Raw genomic sequence first — 23,131 nt, forward strand, 5'->3', positions numbered from 1 at the left:
CTAAACAGTTATCCTAGTACCATTCATTGAATAGGGAGTCTGTTCCCATTGCTTCTAATTATAGACTTTGTCAAAGATCAGATGGTTGTAGGAGTGCAGCCTACAACCTTCTCTAATCTGTTCCATTGGCTTTTGTGTCATGGTTTTTGTACCAGACCTATGATGTTTTGGTTACTATATCCTTGGAGTATAGTTTGTGAACCCTCAAAATCTGAGACAGTTCTCAGTTAATTTACAAAGTTGACATTGCCAAGCTAGCCATATGTAGAAAACTGAAACTGGATCCCTTCCTTACACCTTATACAAAAATTAATTCAAGATGGATTAAAGACTTAAATGTTAGACCCCAAACCATAAAAACCCTAGAAGAAAACCTAGGCAATACCATTCAGGACATAGGCATGGGCAAGGACTTCATGTTTGAAAACACCAAAAACAATGGCAACAAAAGCCAAAATTGACAAATGGGATCTAATTAAACTAAAGAGCTTCTGCACAGCAAAAGAAGCTAGCATCAGAGTGAACAGGCAACCTACAGAATGGGAGGAAATTTTTGCAATCTACTCATCTGACAAAGGGCTAATATCCAGAATCTACAATGAACTCAAATTTACCAGAAAAAAAACAAACAACCCCATCAACAAGTGGGCGAAGGATATGAACAGACACTTCTCAAAAGAAGACATTTATGCAGCCAAAAGACACAAGAAAAAATGTTCATCATCACTGGCCATCAGAGAAATGCAAATCAAAACCACAGTGAGATACCGTCTCACACCAGTTAGAATGGCGATCATTACAAAGTCAGGAAACAACAGGTGCTGGAGAGGATGTGGAGAAATAGGAACACTTTTACACTGTTGGTGGGACTGTAAACTAGTTCAACCATTGTGGAAGTCAGTGTGGCGATTCCTCAGGGATCTAGAACTAGAAATACCATTTGACCCAGCCATCCTATTACTGGGTATATACCCAAAGGATTATAAATCATGCTGCTATGAAGACACATACACACATATGTTTATTGCGGCACTATTCACAATAGCAAAGACTTGGAACCAATCCAGATGTCCAACAATGATAGACCAGATTAAGAAAATGTGGCACATATACACCATGGAATACTATGCAGCCATAAAATTTATGAGTTCATGTCCTTTGTAGGGACATGGATGAAGCTGGAAACTGTCATTCTCAGCAAACTATCACAAGGACAGAAAACCAAACACCACATGTTCTAACTCATAGGTGGGAATTGAACAAAGAGAACACGTGGACACAGGAAGGGGAACATCACACATTGGGTCTGTTGTGGGGTGGGGGGAGGGGGGAGGGATAGCATTATGAGATATACTTAATGTAAATGATGACTTAATGGGTGCAGCACACCAACATGGCACATGTATACATATGTAACAAACCTGCACATTGTGCACATGTACCCTAGAACTTAAAGTGTAATAAAAAAAAAAAATATATATATATATGTATATAAAAATAAATGGCTGATCAGGAAAAAAAAATTTAGGAAGTAGAATTCAACAACACATCAAAAAGATTATACATCACGATTAAGTGGGAATTATCTCTGGCATGCAAGGCTGGTTTAACATATGTAAATCAATGTGATATATCACATTAACAAAATGAAAGATGCAGAGAAAGCATTTAACAAAGTTTAGCAACCTTTCTTGATAAAACCTTTTAATAGTTTATGTATAGAAGGAAAGTTCCTCAACATAATAAAGACCGTTTATGAGAAACCCATGGCCTACATCATAGTCAGTGGGGAATAATTAAAAGCTTTTCTACTAAGATTGAGTACAAGATAGGGATGCCCAGTCTCCTCACTTTTATTGAACATAGTACTTGCAAGAGCAATCTGATGAGGAAAAAAAAAGCAACTAAATTAAAGAAGTAAAATTATCTCTATCTGCAGATGACAAGACCCTTTATGTAAAAAACTCCAAACATTCCACAAAAAACTCTAAGAACTACTAAATCAATTCAGTTAAGCTGCAAAGTATAAACTCAACATATAAAAATCAGTTGCATTTCTATATACAAATAACCTAGCTGACAAAGAAATCAAGAAAACAATCTCATTTACAATAACATCAAAGAAAAACATATACTTAGGAATGAATTTAACCAATAAGATGGAAGATGTGTACACTTGAAAACCATAAAACATTGATGAAAGAAATTTAGATATGAACAAATGAAAAGATATCCTATGTTTATGTATCAGAAGAATTAATATTGTTAAAATGTTCACACTACCCAAAGCAAATATATAGATTTAACACAATCCTCATCAATGTTCTGGTGGCATTCTTCACAGAACAGAAAAAAACAATCCTGGCCAGGTGTTGTGGTTCATGCCTGTAATCCCAGCACTTTGGGAGGCTGAGGCAGGTGGATCACGAGGTCAGGACTTGGAGACCAGCCTGGCCAATATAGTGAAACCCTGTCTCTACTAAAACTACAAAAATTAGCTGGATATAGCAGCATGTGCCTGTAGTCCCAGCTACTTGGGAGGCTGAGGCAGGAGAATTGCTTGAATCCGGGAAGCAGAGGTTGCAGTGAGCCAAGGTTGTGCCACTGCACTCCAACTTGGGCAACAGAGTGAGACTTCATCTCAAGAAAAAACAAAACAAAACAAAACAGAAAAAACAATCCTGAAACTCGTATGGAACCACAAAAAACCCCAAACAGCCAACAGATTACTGTGAAAGAAAAAGTTGGAGGCATCACACCTCTTGATTTAAAATTGTATTACAAAGCTATAGTAATCAAAACAGTATGATACTGGCATAAAAACAAAAAGTATAAACCAATGGAACAGAACAGAGACCTTTGAAATAAATCCAAACATATACTGTCAACTAATTTTTGACAAGGGCAAACAAGACAACACAATGGAAAGAAAAATAGTCTCTTCAATAATAGTGCTGGGAAAACTGGATTTTCACATTCAAAAGAATAAAAATGGACCCTGATCATACACCATACACAAAAATCAACTCAAAACAGATACAAGACCCAAGACCCAAATAAGACCTGAAACCTTAAAACTCCTAGAAGAGAACATAGGGGGAAAGCCTCTTGACATTGGCCTTAGCAATTATTTTTTGGATATCGCACCACAAGCCAGGCTACAAATGGAAACATAAACAAGGAGGACTGCATCAAACTAAAAAGCTTCTGCACAGCAAAGGAAAAAACCAACAAAATGAAAAGAGAACCTACAGACTGGAGGAAATATTTGCAGATCACATATCTGATAAAGAGTTAATGTCCAAAAATCAGTAAAGAACTCTTTTAATAACAGGAAAACAACCCAGTTGAAAAATGAGCCAAATAGGAAATGACCAATAGCAAATGGGGAGACGTACATTAAGAAAATACAAAGTAGCAGACATATAGGATGATCAAGTTAGAGATCTAATGTACATCATGTGGGCTGTAGTTAATAAAAATGTATTGTCTTTAGGATTTTTGTTAAATACGTAGATTTTGGCTGTTCCTGTCACACACAAAAAATGTAACTATGTAAGATGGTAGATATGTTAATTTGCTTCACTGTAGTAACCAGTTTACTGTCTATATGTATCCTTAAGGTCATGTGGTCAACCTCAAATATATAAAATAAAATTTATTTTAAAGAAGAAAAATTTGTCTTCCATCCAGAAAGAACCACTATTGCCATTTTTTGGTATTCCATTCCAAAATATTCCATGAATATACAATTGTTCAATCAAATTTAATGTTAGACTTTCTACTTGAACATTCAAAGCACTTAAGAAATTATAGAAAAGTGTCTGTGTGACTCCCTGTCTGCAGAGCACAGGCTGCATCTCCACTAATACACATGCCACTGGTACTTTATACAGAGTCCTTGTTTGCCTTTAGTCTGATGCCGTGGGTGAGCCTGAGTTGTCCTGTGGTCCGCGTTCCTGACCAGGTGTCTTTCTCGCCCACTGGTTTCAAAAAAGATGTTACTGGGTTATAGAAGGCTGGGATGGAAACAGGATACCAAGTTCACATGAAGACAGTATCTGAAAAGAGAGGTAATTTACTTTAACATTTTCAAAAGAAGATGCATATCCATATTGTGAAGAAACAAAGAACAAAACCTTCACTCCAAACTTCTCTACCTGGTTGCAAAGTATTTGAAGGGAAAGCTCACTAAGGAAGCTACTCTCATAGATCCCAGAACTGTTACTGGGTGTGGCCAGGGGACTGCAGACACAAAGCGAATGGGCACACCGCATAAGACTGGGAGATCTAAGGCTGGAGCTGCTCAACTCTCTAGAGACCTGACTCCAGCCTCTCATCACACTGGCTAGAAGTCAAGCATGAATGGTAACATGCTGCCCTGAACACTACTCAAGACACTCACTGCTCATCAGCAGCTTATGCTCAAAGCTGGCCTGGAAGGCTCCTTCTGGAGCCCGGAGTGCTTTCTTGATCTGCTGCCTTATCTCGCTGACAGTTTGAATCACAGCACCTTCAAATATGGCCACTTCCAAGGCAGAATTGAACATTCCCTAGGGGTATAGCAAGATAAAAATACACACAAAAAATCATATCCTTTACGCTTTACTTCTTACCTCAAACATACATCCTTGGTTAAAGAACAAAAACAACTCACTGAAAGGTGATAAAATAATCAAAATGTATTTGCCCCTGGAAGTGGAATTACTACCACAAAAAGGATACAACTCTTTCATTTTTCCCAAAATAATCATGTGGGTTCATGGGCATGCCCATCACTGCTGTCTGTGTGGAAGAGAAGATTAAAGAGGGATTTACTGGACTGCACTGGCCTAGGCAGCCTTTGCTGGCATCTCTCAGCCTAGACTGCAGCCCAGATCCTTTTACTCAGGTGCGTGCATTTAGAATATGAAAACAGTAAGATAAACACTGGTGGTATTATTACTTTATATTACAAGAACACTTAATGATCTTACTATGTGTTTTTAATAGAAACATCCCCACTAATGAAATTGTCAATAAATACTGCTCAAACCACCTTCCCCAAATACTGAAAAACAGTACGTCCATTTCTCTACCCTTGCCAAGTTGTCTGCAAATGCTCTGTTTTTCTACTGAATGGTTAGACAAACTTGTGATTTTTTTCCCCTTTCTTAACACAAATCAAAAAAGTAGGAAACAAAACCCAGTGGATAAAACGACATTTTTTCTTTTCGTGAGACAGAGTCTTGCTCTGTTGCCAGGCTGGAGTGCAGTGGTGCAATCTCAGCTCACTGCAATCTCTGCCTCGCAGGCTCAAGCAATTCTCCCCCATTAGCCTCCCAAGTAGCTGGCCCCACAGATGCGTACCACCACACCTGCTAATTTTTTGTATTTTTGGTAGAGATTAGGTTTCACCATGTTGACCAGGCTGGTCTCAAACTCCTGAGTTGTAGCGATCTGCCTCCCTCAGCTTCCCTACAGCCACACCTGTACTGGGATTACAGGTGTGAGACACTGCACCTACACTTAGCTGTATCTAAAAATACATCACCAAAACTAAGGTCACCTGGATATTCTTGATCTAGAAGTTTTGTGATTCTGCATTCTACATTTAGATCTTTGATCCATTTTGAGTTTTAATTTTTGAGAAGGGTGTAAAGTCTGAACTTAGATTCTTTTTTTTTGTACATGGACGTCCAATTTTTAAGCACCATTTGTTGAAGAGACTGTATTCTTTCATTTAATTGCCTTTGCTTCTTTGTCAAAGCTCAGCTAACTATATTTGCATAGGTCAATTTCTGGGCTCTCTCTTCTGAACCATTGATCAATCTGCATGTTCTTTCACTAATGCCATGCTATCTCAATTATTTAGCTGGAGAGTAAGTCTTAAAGTTGGGTAGTGTCAGTCCTCTGAGTTGTTATTCTTCAGCATTTTGACTATGAGTCTTTTGCGTCTTCATATAAGCTTTAGAATAAATGTGTTTATATCTACAAAATAACCTGCTAGAATTTTAATTGGAGTAGAGTTGAATCTGTAGATCAAGAAGGGGAGTATTAACATCTTAACAATACTGAGTCTTGCTATCCTTGCACATGAAATATATATCAATTTATTTAGGTTTCCTTTGATTTCTTTCGTTAAAGTTTTGAAGTTTTCCTCATATAGATCCTGTACATATTTTGTTTACTTTATGCCTACATATTTCATTTTGGGGGTACTCATGTAAATAGCATTGTATTTGAAATTTCAAATTCCAATTTTTTTCATTGCTACTATATAGGAAAGCAATTAACTTTTAATACTAACCTTATGGTTTGGATTTGTGTCCCCACTCAAATCTCATGTCTAATTGTAATCCCCAGTGTAGGAGGAGGGGTCTGGGCAGAGGTAATTGGATCATGGGGGAGGATTTCTCCCTTGCCATTCTTGTATAGTGAGTTCTCACCAGATCTGATTGTTTAAAAGTATGTAGCATCTTCCCTTTTGCTCTCTCTTCCTCCTGCTTCAGCCATGTAAGGCGTGTCACCTCCCTCTTCACCTCCTGCCATGATTGTAAATTTCCTGAGGCTTCCTCAGCCATGCTTCTTGTTCAGCCTGCAGAATCGTGATCCAATTAAACCACTTTTCTTTATAAATTACCCAGTCTCAGGTAGTTCTTCATAGCAGTGCAAGAACAGACTAATACAGAAAATTGGTACTGGGAAGTAGAGCATTGCTATAAAGATACCTGAAAATGTGGAAGCAGCTTTGGAAGTGGGTAATGGGCAGAGGTTGGAACAGTTTGGAGAGCTTAGAAGAAGACAGGAAGGCCTGGGCCCAGTGGCTCATGCCTGTAATCCCAGCACTTTGGGAGTCTGAGGTGGGCAGATCTCAAGGTCAGGAGATTGAGACCATGCTGGCTAACACGGTGAAACCCCATCTCTACTAAAAATACAAAAAAAAAGAAAAGAAAAAAAGAAAGAAAAGAAAAGAATTAGCCAGGTGTGGTGGCATGCACCTATAGTCCTAGCTACTAGGGAGGCTTGGGCAGGAGAATTGCTTGAACTCAGGAGGCAGAGTGGTGAAAATGAGCATCTCTTGCTCCAGAGCTTAGAGGAGAGGCTTTCAGTTTTTCTGCCATTCAGTAAGATACTAAACTTGTGGGAGTGTCTTATATGGCTTTTATTGTGTTGAGGTATGTTTCTTCTATACCCTGTTTTTTGAAGGGTTTTTACAATAAAATGTTGAATTTTATCAAATGCTTTACCGCATCAATTGACATTATTATATAAATTTTGTCCTTCATTCTGTTGATATGATGATCACATTGATTTGCGTATTTTGAACCATCCTTCCATTCCTGGCATAAATTCCACTTAGTCATTATGAATAATTTTCAATATGTTGTGGATTTGTTTTGTTTGTAAATTTCCTTGAGGATTTTTGCATCAATTTTTCATAGGGATATTGGCCTGTAGTTTTCTCTTTTAATTTGTCTTTGGTTTAAGTATCAGGCATTGAAATATTCCTCCCTCCTCTATTTTTTGGGATAGTTTGAGTAGGATTGGTGTTATTCTGTAAGTGTTTGTTAAAATACAGCAGTGAAGCTATTGCTTCCAGGATTTTCTTTGTTGGTAGTTTTTATTAAGGCTTTGATTTCATTATTTGTTATTGGTCGGTTCAGGTTTTGAATTTCTTCATGGTTCAATCTTGGTAGGTTAAACTACTACAAGAAGACATTGGGGAAATTCTCCAGGCTATTAGACTATGGAAAGATTTCTTAAGCAATACCCCACAAGCACAGGCAACCAGAGCAAAAGTGGACAATTGGGATTGCATTAAGTTAAAAAGCTTCTGCATAGCAAAAGAGACAGTCAACAAAGAAAAAATCCAAAAAATGGGGAAACGTATTTGCAAACTATTCATTTGACAAGGGATTAATAACCAGAATATATAAAAAGCTCAAACAACTGTATAGAGAAAGATCTAATAATCTGATTTGAAAACGGGCAAGAGATCTTAATAGATATTTCTCAAAAAAAGAAATACAAAAGACTAACAGACTTAGGAAAAGGTGGCCAACATCACTGATTATCCGAGAAATGCAAATCAGAACTATGAAGAGATATCATCTCACCTCAGTTAAAATGGCTTTTTTTTCAAAAGACAGGTGATAACAAATGCTGGTGAGGATATGGAAAAAAAGCCAACCCTTGCATACTGTTGGTGGGAATGTAAATTAGTGCAACCACTATGGAGAACAATTTGGAGGTTCCTCAAAAAACTAAAATTAGAGCTATCATATGATCCAGCGATCTCATTGCTAGATATATACACAAAAAAAGAAAATCAATATATCGAAGAGATAACTGCACTCCTATGTTTATTGCATTACTATTCACAATATCCAAGATGTGGAAGCAACCTCAGTGTCCATCAACAGATGAATGGATAAAGAAAATGTGCCTATATATGATGGAGTACTTTTCAGCCATGACAAAGAATGAGATTCTGTCATTAGTGACAACATGGAATGGTACTGTAGGATATTATTTTACGTAAAATAAGCCAGTCACAGAAAGATAAACTTTGTACATTCACATTCATTTGGGGGAGCTGAATATTAAAACAAACTCATGAAGATAGAGTAGAATGGTTGTTACTTGAGGCTGGGAAGTGTAGCCAGTGGGGGGAAGTGGGGATGGTTAATAGGTACAAAATGTAGTTACAATGAATAAGATCTTTTATTTGATAGCACAACGGGGTAACTATAGTCAGCAATAGTTTTTTGTACATTTTAAGATAACTGCGTATAACTGAATTGTTCATAATACAAGGAAATGATAAATGTTTGAGATGATGGATAACCCATTTACCCTGATGTGATTATTATGCATTATATGTTTGTATCAAAATATCTCATGTACCTCATAAATACATATATGCCTACTGCGTACCCATAAAAACTACAAAAGACCCATAGATGGTGACACCTGGGGATTTCCTGATACAATAGTGGGTTCTGGCTGATCATCCCACAGGGAAGCCACTCAGCAGCCACACAGTTCCCCCTACACACACACCCCTAGTAATCGGCTTTGTTAGTATATAAACCTTAAAATATGTGCAGAAAATATCACAAGTCATACGGGAGATGTAAAGCAAGATCACAAAGAAGTACAACTTCATACCCATTAAAATGGCGATTATAATGCAAACAAACAAGAGATGGAAAATTAAAAGTGTTGACAAGGACATGGAGAAAATGAAACCCTTGTGCATTACTAATAGTAGTGTAAAGTGGTGGACTGCTCTACAGAGCAGCACAGTGGTTCCTCAAAAAGTTGAACACAGAATTACTATATGACCCAGTAATTCCACTTTGAGGTATATAGCCCCAATAATTAAATGCAGGGACCCAAAAAGATATTTGCATAGCAATGTTTACAGCAGCAGTACTCACAGTAGCCAGAAGGTGGAAGCAACATCATGCCCACTGGTGGATGAATGGATAAACAAATGTGATATATGCACGCAATGGAATATTATTGGAATATGATTCCTTTTTAAAGGAAGGAGATTCTGACACATTTCACAATGTGGATGAACAATGAAACCTTGAATACATTATGCTAATGGAAATAAGCCAAACACAAAAAGACAAATACTATATGATTCCACTTATATGAGGTACCTAAGATAGGCAAAGTCATAGAGGCAGAAAGTAGAATGGTGGTTAATAGGGACTGGAAGATGACAGGAGTTAGGAATTACTGTTTTACAGGTACAGAGCTTCACATGAAAAAGTTCTAGAGAGGAATGGTGGGAATCATTACAAAACATTATGAATATAGTTAAAGCAACTGAATTGTACACTTAAAATAGTTAATGTGATACATTTTATGTTACATGTATTTTGCCCACTGAAAAAATAAAAATATATAAACACACAGCAAATGATGACCAGGCCTTTGAAGAAAGCTTATAAAACAAAATTAAGAAGCCAAGGCTGGGAGCGGTGGCTAACGCCTGTAATCCTAGCACTTTGGGTGGCTGAGATGGGCGGATCACGAGGTAAAGACATCGAGACCATCCTGGCCAACATGGTGAAATGTATGTTTAGTGTCTACTAAAAATACAAAATTTAGCTGGGTGTGGTGGCATGTGCCTGTAGTCCCAGCTGCTGAACCCGGGAGGTGGAGGTTGCAGTGAGCTGAGATCACGCCACAGCACTCCAGCCTGGCTACAGAGCGAGACTCTGTCTCAAAAAAAAAAAAAAAAAAGAAAAGAAAAGAAAAAGAAACCAAAACACCAGGTAGCAATGGGGAGAATCGAAGAGGTGGGCAGAGTAAACAGGACACAAGGCAAGGTCAGGAGAAGGCGTTTGACAACTGTAAGAGTGACAGCATATGAAAATATCACCAGAAAGATAGAAAATCAAGGTGAGTTAGATACCAGAAAATTCAACACAAAATACAAAAAATGAGAGAGGGAGATGAGAAAAATTAGAAAATCAACTCAAGAGGTTCAATACCTAACGAGATCCAGAAGAAAAAGGGAAGCTAGAGGGGAAGAAAATTATTATAGAAACAATAGAAAGACATTTCCAAGAATTAACAAGAAAAACAGACATGTACCACTAGGGGTTTATTAAATGCACAAATTAAAAAAAAAATAAGCCTACCCCAAGATTCATGATTGGAATGGTATATGCTAAGGATACTCAAGAAATTTTAAATATTCTGAAGGGGGTAAAGCCAGAGTAGGGCAGGATGGGTGAGAGACAGGTCACATAAACATGTTATTTTGAAATATAAAAATACATTTTTTAAGTAAAAAATGTTGAAGTTGGCTGTGTCTGGGGAGTAAATAGGAAGTACTGAATGAAGGGCAGTCTGTTTCTTTGTGAACTCTTATACTACCATTGGACTTCTAAAACCATGTTTCTTTAAATTTTATCCTGGCTCTCTTTCAAAGTAATGCATTCACAGCTTATATTTACATGTAAAAATATGCAGGTGAAAAATGCTAATATAAAATTATTCCAAAGCCTTTTCTAAAGTGTCAAGAAGTGCTAGGATTTACTTAGCAGAAATCATCTCAGGATGAATTCCTTGTCAATTCTGGGAAATGACTGCCAGAGAGAGGAATAACAGAGTGGTCACAAAACTGTGATCAAAAGACAGCCTGATCAAAACATACACTAAGAAATTCACGATTGTTAGATAGTAAACACAAATGTGCAGATTCCCTGGGATTTCTCACTAAGTTAATATTTGCAGAAATAAACCATGTTTTAACTGTTCAGTTTCCTTTGGGATGCATTTAGTTTTAAATACATTCAATATTAATGAAATAACTAAATCTATCATAAATACTCTTTAAAAACATCAGAAAGTCAAGATAGGGCCCGCAGCCCTGGCCACCGATCCGGGGCTGCGGGCCCCGAAGCCAAGAGAAGAAGCAGGTCCCAGGGCCGACTCCAAAGCCACATCTCCAGCTTTGTTCGTGGGTCCGGGAAGCAGAGGCCGCCGCCGGCCACCGTCGTGGGCGAGAAGAAGGGCACGAGGCGGCCGGGGCTCCTGCCCGGCACCCCATGTGCGCGCCGGGCCCCGCTTCTTCATCGCACTTGCGGCCCCGGCTGCCCGGGGCGTGCGAGTTTCCAGCCAGGGCCCGGGACTCTGGAGCGGTCCGGCCGCGAGGAAGGAAGGCGCGGCCCGGGTGGGGGTAGCGGCAGGCCTGCGGCTCCGGCCACGGGGCGGGGGCAGAAAAACGACCCCGGCGCCGTCCGGGCATCCAGCTCGGTTCCCGCTGCAGCCAGGAGACTCCCGGGAGCGCTCTAGGAACCACAGAGCCCTGGAACTCACCTGGCAGCCTCGCGGCGCTAAAGCCGGCGGAGCCTGAGACAGCGCGCGGCGAGGCGGTCACTCTCCAACCCCGCGTGGCGGCAGGACTCGGATTTCGCCCCTGGCTTTAAAATTGTGCAGGCGGAGCCCGGGACGCTGGGAAGAGCGTTCTGCGCCCCTCCAGTTGCGGTCTCCGCCCTAAACCGACTTCCAGAGCCGCCTCTGCTCCCTGGAGGGGCGCAGTGGCGGACACCGGCGTCCCACGAAGTCGCAGGTCCTCAGTCTGAGGGCTGCCCCGCACGCTCGGAATGCAGGAGGGTCTCCGCCTTGCTGCGCTGCCCCTGGGGGCCGAGGCGTGCGCTGCAGGCGAGAGAGGCGGCCCGGTATCGATGGAGAAGCACAGAGGGCTTTGAGGTCGCAACGTCCCGGTTGCTGAGCGGAGTCGGGAGTCAGGTTCTAAAGGGACAGCGCTCAGGGTTGTAATCACCACCCGGCCCACCGCTTCCGCAGCTGCGAGTCTAGGGTGGAGCTGTTGGGTGGACCGAGCAGGCGAGGCGCAGGCAGGCAGCGGCTCCGCCTCGGAATCCGCCTCGACCGGGGCCCAGGGGCCCGCCCCACCTTTCCCTGGGTCATCCCCAACCCTGTTTCCTCGACCCCCCAGCACTCCTCCAGGCCTAGTTCGCTTCAGAGGCGCAAGACCCGGAAAACAAGGAAGAAGCGAGCTCAGCCTCAATCCCCGTCCCCACCCCACTTTCGGGACCGCTGCGCTGGAGAATTGAAGGAGGCGGACCCCGGATTAAAGCCGCTCCCTTCCCAGCCTCGCCGCGCTTTCCTTCTGTCCGTGATGATTTCGTTATTGGCAGGCAAGAGCCAGGCTCCCTGCGCTCCCAAGACGGGGCGATTAGGAGGGGGTTCTGGAGCTCACGCCTGGGGTCGTCCCGGCGGGGGTGACCCCGCGCCCTCGCAGGTGCAAGGAGAACAGCTGGTTCCCGCCGGGGCAGGGAAGCGTGGACGGTGTGGGCTCAGGCGCCTGGCAGGCACGCGGGGCCTCTAAAGCTTGGTCACTGTCACAGATCGTGTGGTTGGTTCTTCCGTCCCCGCCACGCCTTCCTCCTGGGATGGGGATTCATTCCCTAGCAGGTGTCGGAGAACTGGCGCCCTTGCAGGGTAGGCGCCCCGGAGCCTGAGGCGGGAACTTTAAAATCAGACGCTTGGGGGCCGGGCTGGGAAAAACTGGCGGAAAATATTATAACTGAACTCTCAGTGCCAGCTGTTGTAGAAGCTCCTGGGACGAGCCGTGGAAGTCCCCTCAGGAGGCTTCCGCGATGTCCTAGGTGGCTGCTCCGCCCGCCACGGTCATTTCCATTGACTCACAGGCGCCGCCTGGAGGAGGAGGCTGCGCTGGACACGCCGGTGGCTCCATTGCCTGGGGGAGCACAGCCTGGAGCTCTGGCGGCAGCGCTGGGAGCGGGGCCTCGGAGGCTGGGCCTGGGGACCCAAGGTTGGGCGGGGCGCAGGAGGTGGGCTGAGGGTTCTCCAGAGACTCCCCATGAGCTGACCCGCAGGGCGGCCGGGCCAGTAGGCACCGGGCCCCCGCGGTGACCTGCGGCCCCGAAGCTGGAGCAGCCACTGCAAATGCTGCGCTGACCCCAAATGCTGTGTCCTTTAAATGTTTTAATTAAGAATAATTAATAGGGCCGGGTGTGGAGGCTCAAGCCTTAATCTCCAGCACCTGGCGAGGCCGAGGAGGGAGGATCCCTTGAGCCCAGAGGTTCGAGACTAGCCTGGGCAACACAGTCAGACTCCGTCCTTCCAAAACAAACAAACGAAAATAAAACAAACAGAAAACGAAATTAGCCGGGTGTGGTGGTGCGGGCCTGTGGTCCCAGCTCCTCGGGAGGCTGAGGCAGGAAGATGGAATGCACATTCCAGCCTTCGCGACAGAGCAAGACTGTGTCTCGAAAAATGTGTATGTCTGGGTAAGTGTATAGATTTTACAACTATTTTGAAGGCGACCTTTTTAACTTTAAACAGACCGCTCTGGAGGAGACGCCTGACCCAGAGCGCTTTACCTAAAGTTCGGTGCCTAAAGTGCACCCTTCCTCTGGCTGGTGTCTCCCTTCTGTCAAGCCATGCCTCCTGCAGAGGTAGGCTCCGTGGTGTCTCCCACTCCGCCCCAACTGGAGAACGGTGTAAAGAACTGTCAGCCGGGCGCAGTGGCTCACGCCTGTAATCTCAGCACTTTGTGAGGCCGAGAGGGGCGGATCACTTGAGGTCAGAAGTTCAAGACCAGCCTGGCCAACATGGTGAAACCCCGTCTCTGCTACAAAAATTAGCCAGGCGTGATGGTGGATGCCTGTAATCCCAGCTACTCAGGAGGCTGAGGCAGGAGAATTGCTTGAACCCGGGAGGCGGAGGTTGCAGTGAGCAGAGATCGCGCCACTGCACTCCAGCCTGGGTGACAAGAGCAACTCTGTCTCCAAAAAAAAAAAAAAAAAGAATTGTCAACAAAAGGGAGTGGCAATTCAGAAGCATGTTTAAGCCAAGTCCTCAAGACTAGAAAGCATGAAGCAGGGGAGGCGTTTTGAAAGCGTAAGAACAATAGACCATGGGCATGGAGGGCCGAGTTTGGGGATCAGCATCGTAATTTGTTGAGAAGGAGGCCGTGCTGTGCTACCAGTTATTAATTGGTTTAATCGGTTGATACACAGCTCTACTTGCCTAACCAGTAGCCCAGGGCCCTGGAGGATTTGCAGGTCGTGTCAGAATTTGATTGCAGTTCCTTCCACTTGGCATAAGGAGACACTATCAGCCTGATTGGGAGGGTGATGGTGGGATGGAGCCTGCCGAGGTGGCGGCCCTGAGCTGACCACACCACCGGCCATAGAGTGGGAGCCTTTCCTGCCCCCTTAACTGCAGCTAATATCAAAAGCACTGGTATGGGCTGTCTATCTGCGCTGGAACCTGAGTTTATCTTTGTCTGCAATTACGATTCTTCTGGGTTTATTTTGCCAGCTCATTATCCAGCCCCCTGGAATCAGGCCTCCCAAATTTAGCAGGTGCTGGGGGGGAACCTAGGGAGTGGTTTATGGGGGCTAGCTGGTGAAACTGCCCTTTCCTTTCTGTTCTATGAGTGTGATGGTGTTTGAGAAAATGTGGGGCTATGGTTCAGGCGCACTTCACATGTGCAAAGATGGAGAAAGCACTCACCTACACGTTTTGAATGATCAAAAATAAAATGTTATTTTTAAAGTTTCTCTTTGAGATTTTGCTTAAGTTTTGGTAGATATTCTTAAGTTTTAGCGACCTCAGTTTGGGAATTAAGTAAGCTAAATATTGTGTCCTTATTATTAGTTATATAAAACTATGCTTTAGACTTTGTTAGAAACTTCTGCCCCACCTTGACTGACTCCTTTTCCATTTCTGGTTGTACAAAATGAATTCACACTTTAATGCTATGGCCACCTTTAAATAAAGTACAGCATGACTAAAAAAAAATAAATAAATAACCAATACAAATGTTTTCAGAGACAAATGCATTCTCTGACATCTGAGGTTACAGCAAATCTCTTCTTCACCTGTTTGCTTGTTTAGAGTTGTAATATTTGCTTTGGTGTAGAGCTGAAGACATAAATTGGTAACCAATGGAATTATCTGGCCTCAGACTTTATTTATTTTCATCATTTATTTCACTGATGTGCAAATTTATTCCGTACCAGCAAATGTCAATTTAATTATATTCTACAGTACACAGTGAATCATGTATACTTAGTCAAGTTGTAAATACACTAAACCATATAAACTCACAACAGTATATCAGCTCATGATGGGTAAATGACTTTTCCCTGAGAAAGAGTATCTGTTTAACCTGCATGATCTCACTCTTTAGTATTTGCTTCTTTAGTCGACGTTTGTTTCCTAGTTTTGAATATAATCATGATATGGAGAGACAAGTGAAATCACCACAATTTTGTTTTCCAAAATGGGAGACTATGCAAATGCTGAAATGAGAATTAATACATCCAAAATATCGAACCACAATTATGGCTTTGCTTTACTTTTTGCCCGTAAGAGACATGTGGCCTAGAATAGGTGGCAGGTATTCCTACCACAACCTTGCTTAGCATAGTGGTTGACTAAATATAAATTTTAGAGATGAAGGTTGTTCTATACCCAGATTTCAATGTGATTGCTATGCCCACTTCACTTTCTTTAAAATACATATTTTTCTTACTTCTCACTTTCTTTTTCTTCTTGGTTGACATTTTTTGGCTCAGGGATTTTTTTTTCCTTATGATCTCAAGAAATTTTTCTCATATAAAAAGACATAATCGTGCTGGGAGTGGTGGCTCATGCTTGTAATCCCAGCACTTTGGGAGGCTGAGGCTGGTGGATCACCTGAGGTCAGCAGTTAAAGATGAGCCCGGCCAAAATGGTGAAACCTCATCTCTACTAAAAATACAAAAATTTGCCAGGTGTGGTGGCAGGCACTTGTAATCCCAGCCACTCGGGAGGCTGAGGCAGGAGAATCGCTTGAACCCAGGAGGCAGAGGTTGCAGTGAGCCAAGATCATGCCATTGGACTCTAGCAGGGTGACAAGAGCAAAACTCCATCTCAGGAAAAAAAAAAATCATAAATTTTCCCATATGAAAAAAATAACACAAGATCCGGAATACAGAGAGGAGCATAATGCTTTGCAGGTCATAGATGTAATCTTTCTTCCAGGAAAAATTTATTTCAGATGAGACCAGAATTGGAAACATATTCCGTGCCGTCAGATAGCACTGGCTTAGGAGACGAATGAGGAGGAGCCTGCAGGCTACCTCAAGGATAAGAAGCAGGCAAAAGGCAAGCACAGGGGCGGCATGCACTCACACTGGGGCTGCTCCTTCCTGGGCAAGTTTCAGAAACTCACTGACAGAGCTAGCAGCTCCCATAGAGATGAATGCCCATGTTTTCCCGAAGGGAGAACTGATGCTTAGAAAGGCTGAATGACTTGTCTAAGACTCTGGGGCCAGAACAGGGATCTTCTTCCAGTATTTCTTGCATGAAGCCATTCTACTTCCACGTTTCTAATTTATAACTTTTAAAAGGTCATTTTAAAAACGAAATGGCATAAACATCAAGTCTGGAGGCTAGTGGTGGGATTATTCACATTTATTTTTCCACTTGACATTTGAGGGCAATAGTGATGCTTAAGTAAAACCAAAATTATCCTTGGAGTATAGAAAATAATATATCTGTTTACATTTTGGTGTGGGATGGGTAGAATCTTGTTTTCAAATTCCTTGTTTGAAAGGCTATTAAGAAGAATAAATCCTCACTTAACAGTTTTCTAAATCCTTGGTAGTGTCCTCTGTCCTTTGGTAACACGTGAAAGTAGAGCACACTTTTCTACTTTTGTTCCTTCTGCACCCCTCATAAGGTGAAGCATGCATAGAGCACTCCCAGGGTCAGTGTGAGCCCAGCAGCAGCTCAGGCTGCCGATGCTCCAGAGTCGGATTCCACCTTCCACTTAAATGGCAGCCACAGGTAGACGTGCCCATCACAACCAACTCTGTGCGTTCATAATTTCTGTTTATTCTACAGGTGGTTTCCACAAGAAAAATGGCACAATGTTTCTCAGAAGACAATTACATAAAAATCAGCATACTTCAAATTCACAGCAAATAATCAGACAATTGATGAAAATACTTACCCAAACACTAATTGTAGACTATGCCTTCTGAATATGTTTGTCATAAACTTGGAGTAAGGAATCCTCACAGGCACTGGACAATTCAAAAAATGTAAAGTTGTTTGTTAGAATACTGGTGCTTTTGGGTAGAAACCCTCATCCATATCCTGGTAAGGCTTGAAGTTGCACAGGAGTTTTCATTTGTCAAAACCCAGAAAACCATAAGCTTTAGATTTGCGAATTTTATATTGTATTATATGTGACCTTTCTTTTTAAAAAATGAGCTGTAAGCAGTCTCCCAGACAGTAGCTCAGCCTCCAGAACTCTCTTTCTGCATAGTTGAAGACACCTCTTCACACAAGATGGTAGCAACAAATCATAGGTGCAATTGCACCAAATTCACAGAAGATCAATTGAAAATCCTCATCAATACCTTCACTCAAAAACCTTACCCAGGTTATGCTACCAAACAAAAACTTGCTTTAGCAATCAATGCAGCAGAGTCCAGAATCCAGATTTGGTTTCAGAATCAAAGAGCTAGGCATGGATTCCAGAAAACACCAGAACCTGACTTTAGATTTAAGCCACAGCCATGGACAAGATTTACCTGGTGTGGAGTTTCAAAATAGAGAAGCCAGATGGTGTCGTACCACCTATAGCACCTTTCAATTACACACAGTCATCCATGCATTTATGAAAAACCCATACCCTGGGATTGATTCCAGAGAACAACTTGCTGAAGAAATTGGTGCTTCAGAGTTAAGAGTCCAAATTTGGTTCCAAAATCGAAGATCTAGATTTCATCTCCAGAGAAAAAGAGAACCTGTTATGTCCTTAGAATGAGAAGACCAGAGAAGACCAGGGGCAAGGTTTCTGAGGGACTTCAAGGTACAGAAGATACACAAAATGGCACCAGCCTCACTAGCACTCTCATTTCTCAGGAGCCAGAACATGGTGAATACAGTCAAGTTCGGTGTATTTGATAATATCAATTTGGGCCCCAAATCTCTCTCACAGTCTTCCTGGGAGTCTATTCTTCTTCCAAAAGTGCAAGCTAAGCCTTCTGAAGATGGTAAAGAACTTGACCGGGTGTAGTGGCTCATGCCTGTAATCCCAGCACTTTAGGAGGCTGAGGCTGGAAGATTGCTTGAGCCTAGGAGTTTGAAACCAGTCTGAGCAACATAGTAAGACCCTGTCTCTATTCTAAAAAACAAAATAAGTAAAAAGGACTGTAGGAGGCCAAGACAGGTACAGGAGGCACCACACTACCCTGTTGACACAGCCTGGATCCAGAGTTCAGCAGACCTTGAGACAATGAAAATAAACTTAGTAATAATCATTTTTCAATCATTGCAGTAATTATTGATTTGGACAAAAATCAATTGACGTCAAAACCTTAAAGTGACGTTTCTCTGCCTATGGAGTGGTCATTCTTTTATTCCTTTAGTTTCATAATAAATTTTCTTTTACTTAAAAAAACTTATAGTTTGATGAAGAGTGAGATATATACCTCATCTCAAAGAATCTTCGCACACACACTTATTAATTACAAAAGGAAAATCAGTAATTTTGCAGTGGAGACATATGGCCAACTCCACTTTAACCAAGTGGCTGAAAGTCACTGCACCAGTAATGGCACAAACCAATGTGAGATGATTCCTGATATGATGCACTAAAAAGGGCACTGTCTCTTCTGCATGTTGCAGACAAAAAGTGGGTAAGCTGAAACTGAAACTAATAATTAGGCAATGTCAAGCAAATACAAATTCAGGTTGACAGTCTGCAAAGTAACATCCAGGTACTCTTCAACAGTGGATCGACACTAGCTACTCAGGAGGCTGAGGTGGAATAATTGCTTGAGGCCAGGAGTTCCAGATCAGCCTGGGCAACATCATGCGACCCCATCTCTAAAAACATCTTTTTAAAAATGAGCCAGGTGTGGTAGCATGCACCCGTAGTCTCAGCTACTCAGGAGCCTGAGGCAGGAGGATGGTTTCAACATAGGAGATCGAGGCTGCTGTGAGCTATGATCGTGCTACTGCACTCCAGCCTGGGTGACACGGCAAGTTCCTGTTTCCAAACAACAACAAGAAAACAAAACAAAACAAAACAAAAAATAGAACAGTGACAATAAAAATGGAGAAAAAGTAGGCTGACTCAGGAAATGCTTAGAAAGTACAGCCATACCTCAAAGATACTGTAGATTTGATTCGAGACCACCACAATAAAGCAGATATTGCTACAAAGTGAGTCACACAAATTGTTTTGTTTCCTTGTGAATATGAAGTTATATTGGCTGGGTGTGATGGCTCATGCCTATAATCCCAGTACTTTAGGAGACGGAGGCGGGAGGGTCACTTGAGCCCAGGAATTGTGAGATCAACCTGGGCATATAGGGAGATCCTGTCTCTATTTAAAAAAAGAAGCTATGTTTACACTACACTATAGTCTATTTAAAGTGTGAAATGGCGTTATGTCCTTAATTTTAAAACTCTTGATGCTGGCTGGGTTCGGTGGCTCATGCCTGTAATCCCATCACTTTGGGAGGCCAAGACAGGTTGATTACTTGAATTCAGGAGTTCAAGACCAGCCTGGACAACATGGCAAAACACGTCTTTAAAAAAAGAAAAGAAAAAAGAAAAACAGAAAGAAAAAGAAGAAAAACTACTTGCTGCCCTTACTTGAAGCTCAATTGTTTAAAACAAAGAAAAAATATAAAAATCTTTTATTGCTAAAAATGCTAATGATCACCTGAGCCTTCAGGGAGTCTTAGTCTTTTTGCTGGTGAAGGGTCTTGCCTTGATGTTGTTGGCTGCTGCCTGATAAGGGCGATGGTTGCTGAATATTGAAGTGGTTGTAACAATTTCTTAAAAGAAAACAATGAAATTTGCCACATTAACTGACTCTTCCTTCCACGAAAGATTTCAGTGTACCATGCGATACTGTTTGATAAGCATTTTACCCATAGTAGAACTTCTTTCGAAATTGGAGTCAGTCCTCTCACACCCTGCCACTGTTTTACTATGTTTATCAATATTCTAAATCCTTTGTTGTAGGCTAAACAATATTCACAGCATTTTCACCAGGAGTAAATTTCATCTCACAAAACCACTTTCCAGGCTCTTTCTGGACTGTAGAGTTCTTTCCAGGCTACCTTGTGGCGGTTTAAGAGTCTGGCATCATTTTCCACTGGGACCTAAGGATCGAGGAGGTGCTTGTGACTAGACTGCCAATGGACCCATCACAAAGTTTAACCCAACCTTGATCCCCGAGTCTTCACAAATGCTCACTGAAGAAAATTCCTAGAACAATTCAGGGTCCTTTCATAACCTCTACTCTGAGGTGTTAATAAAAAACCTTAGTAACTTAAAAAAAAATGAGCTGTACACAAATACTGAACAATAATGATACATATGTTAAGTATGTAAGAAAAATATATACTTTGACATAAGTAAGAAACGGTGAGTTGATAATTGGATAGAATGGTGGATAGAGTGATAGATATGTAATAAAGCAAATATAACAAAATGATAATTGTACAATCTAAGTGGTTGGACTGTAAATATGCACTTCCCACAACATTTTTATATGTTTAAACAGTTTTATAATACCATATTAGGGAAACTGTTTGTCTCAAGGAAATAGAGATTGTGATATATTCTAGTACAATGAAGTGTAATCATGTAAAATAAAAGCTTTTACTTCTGGCAATTAAAGTTAATCATGTTAGAACACTGTCTAGGAATGGTTGGAAAATAATATTTTATTTTCTAATCAATATATTTATGTCATCTGTCAATCAGAATTACACTGACTTTAAAAAGCAATAATATGACTGTATATTCATGATGAAATATAGCCTAAGAACAAAATAATGCACAAAAATAATCTCAGATTGCTTATTATTTTTCAGAAGGCTGTATTTTTAGTCCTAGGCTATTGGTTTGTCTTATATTGCAGGATTTTAAAAAAACAATTAGTTCCCAGCACTTTGGGAGGCTGAGGTGGGCAGATCACAAGGTGAAGAGATTGAGACCATCCTGGACAACATGGTGAAACCCCCTCTCTACTAAAAATACAAAAATTAGCTGGGCGTGGTGGCATGTGCCTGTAGTCCCAGCTACTCAGGGGGCTGAGGCGGGAGAATTGCTTAAAACTCCAGAGGTGGAGGTTGCAGTGAGCCGAGGTGGTGCCATTGCACTCCAGCCTGCTGACAGAGTGAGACTCTGTCTCAAAAAAAAAAAAAAGAAAAAGAAAAAGAAATAAAAAGAGAGTAGTTATGGGGCTGGGCACGGTGGCTCATGCTTGTAATCCCAGCACTTTGGGAGGCCGAGGTGGGTGGATCACGAGATCAGGAGTTCAAGACCAGCCTAGCCAAGATGATGAAACCCCCATCTTTACTAAAAATACAAAAAAATCGGCTGGGCACAGTGGCTCACGCTTATAATCCCAGCACTTTGGGAGGCTGAGGTGGGTGGATCACGAAGTCAGGAGATCAAGACCTTCCTGGCTAACACGGTGAAACCCTGTCTCTACTAAAAATACAAAAAATTAGCCAGGCATGGTGGCACGTGCCTATAGTCCCAGCTGCTCGGTAGGCTGAGGCAGGAGAATGATTGCACCACTGCACTCCAGCCTGGGCAACAGAGCGAGACTCCGTCTCAAAAAAAAAAAAAAAAAAAAAAAAAAGCGCCGGGCGCGGTGGCTTATGCCTGTAATCCCAGAACTTTGGGGGACCAAGGTGGGTGGATCACGAGGTCAGTGGTTCAAGACCAGCCTGGCCAACATGGTGAAACCACGTCTCTACTAAAAATACAAAAATTAGTCAGGTGTGGTGGAGTTTGCCTGTAATCCCAGCTACTCTGGAGGCTGAGGTAGGGAACTGCTTGAACTCCAGAAGTGGAGGTTGCAGTGAGCCTAGATCACACCACTGCGCTCCAGCCAGGGTGACAGAGCTAGACTCCATCTCATTATGGGTGTGACATTGAAAACTGGTACTTTTCTAATGAAATAGAAGAAGATACAGATGTAATATCTCTGAGCATAATTAAAATCCTCTAATCAAGACTATTAACCGAAAGGTTTGTTTAAAAGTTATAAATTTTTATTAAAAAATACACTTATCTTTTAGACTTATCCACTGAAAAGTCCTGGAAGCATTAAATAAAACAGAAGCAGAAAGCACCTTGGTGCCATAACTTTGGATTCTCCATGTCATCATTCACTAAAAGGAACCAAAGCTTCTCGGAGAAATGGCTGCTTTCTGGCTGCAGGCAGGCAATGTGCAAAATCAATCTAGAGCATGTCATCATACTGGAATGCAAGGGCACTTTTATACCCCCTAGGATCGTGTCCATAGGATCCAAGAGGCAACTTGAAGGAAGTCCCACTCTCCAAACATGAACTAATATAAGCATCAATAATATTGATGACCACAAGCCAGGCACGGTGGTTCACACCTATAAGCCCAACACTTTGGGAAGCCAAGGCAGGTGGATTGCTTTAGCCCAGGTGTTCAAGACAAGCCTGGGCAACATAGTAAAACCTTCTGTCTACCAAAAATAGAAAACAAAAAATTAGCCAGGCATGGTAGCTTGTGTCTGTAGTCCCAGCTACTTGAGAGGCTGAGGTGGCAGGGTCACCTAA

The 23,131-nt window shown here is 41.9% G+C and overlaps 1 long non-coding RNA gene and 1 pseudogene across 1 annotated transcript; one reads left to right on the forward strand and one right to left on the reverse strand.

Moving 5' to 3' along the window:
* Window positions 1-1,835: 1,835 nt before the first annotated feature.
* LOC134808503 (uncharacterized) lies at window positions 1,836-4,553 on the reverse strand. The gene is made up of 2 exons (XR_010151578.1): window positions 4,406-4,553; window positions 1,836-4,061 (listed from the first exon to the last, which is right to left on the reverse strand). It is a non-coding gene; the product is annotated as an uncharacterized LOC134808503 (long non-coding RNA).
* An 11,237-nt stretch (window positions 4,554-15,790) lies between these two features.
* LOC129137214 (double homeobox protein A-like) lies at window positions 15,791-18,443 on the forward strand (annotated as a pseudogene).
* The last annotated feature ends 4,688 nt before the right edge of the window (window positions 18,444-23,131 follow it).

The sequence above is a fragment of the Pan troglodytes genome, chromosome 16, assembly GCF_028858775.2.
Source record: "Pan troglodytes isolate AG18354 chromosome 16, NHGRI_mPanTro3-v2.0_pri, whole genome shotgun sequence".
Lineage (NCBI taxonomy): Eukaryota > Metazoa > Chordata > Mammalia > Primates > Hominidae > Pan > Pan troglodytes.